At 31.2% G+C, this 934-nt stretch overlaps 1 non-coding gene across 1 annotated transcript; it reads left to right on the plus strand.

Annotated features, from left to right (window-relative positions):
- The first annotated feature begins 290 nt into the window (after window positions 1-290).
- Window positions 291-361, plus strand: Trnag-gcc (transfer RNA glycine (anticodon GCC)). Its single transcript has one exon. It is a non-coding gene; the product is annotated as a tRNA-Gly (tRNA).
- The last annotated feature ends 573 nt before the right edge of the window (window positions 362-934 follow it).

Raw genomic sequence — 934 nt, forward strand, 5'->3', positions numbered from 1 at the left:
TTTTTTTTGTAAAGAGTTAATAGTTTATTTGAATTCATTAATTTATTTATGTATAATAATCTTTATCACCATCGATATGCAACTCCAACTAAGATGACACCTAATTTATGAATATTTTGTCGAGACTGCTGGAAAAACGTACCAATAAGAACTTGTTGACTAGACCTTATTACAATTAATTATGCGCAAATCATATTTCATTACATCTTGTGTTTCACATGCATCAGAGATACACCATACTGATACTTTCCAAGAGTGAAATGTATCTCTATTTAAGCTTCAGCCTTCAAGCATCGGTGGTTCAGTGGTAGAATGCTCGCCTGCCACGCGGGCGGCCCGGGTTCGATTCCCGGCCGACGCAGCTCGATTTTTTACTGCATTTTTAGGAGACTTTAGTTAAAATTAAAATTGTTTTTTGAATTTGTCGTTTTTTTTTGCTTTAAACTTTATTAATTATAACTTTTAGTAAAAAATAGAAAGATATCAATTAAGCTTTTAATATTTGTGTATATTTATATTTTATTCAAATTTTATCTATGGAGAATAAAACATAATAGCACGCTTAAAAATATATCAAAATGTTTTATTACGCATGAAGATAAATGACGCCAAAGACGTACCATATCTCTCGGCTTAAAAATACCATGTCGTGAGATTTTATTCAACCCTCTCCCCCATCCTCCAATCTTACGTGAGATTTTTCAAAATGTGGGTTTCTTACGTAAACGCGTTGGATTGTTATTGTAAAATGAAAAACAATGTTTCGTGCTTTTACTTACGACTAGTTAAGACTAGTAATCAATATTGCCGAGAGTTATAAGTGTAATAATATTTAACAATATATAGAATACTTGAATCGTAACTATTATTTATTACTTATTTTTTGTTCCAATCAGAAGAAAATTGCGTGATATTTGCCGAGACTACCCTTTAG

This window comes from Leptidea sinapis, chromosome 12 (assembly GCF_905404315.1).
Source record: "Leptidea sinapis chromosome 12, ilLepSina1.1, whole genome shotgun sequence".
Classification (NCBI taxonomy): Eukaryota; Metazoa; Arthropoda; class Insecta; order Lepidoptera; family Pieridae; genus Leptidea; species Leptidea sinapis.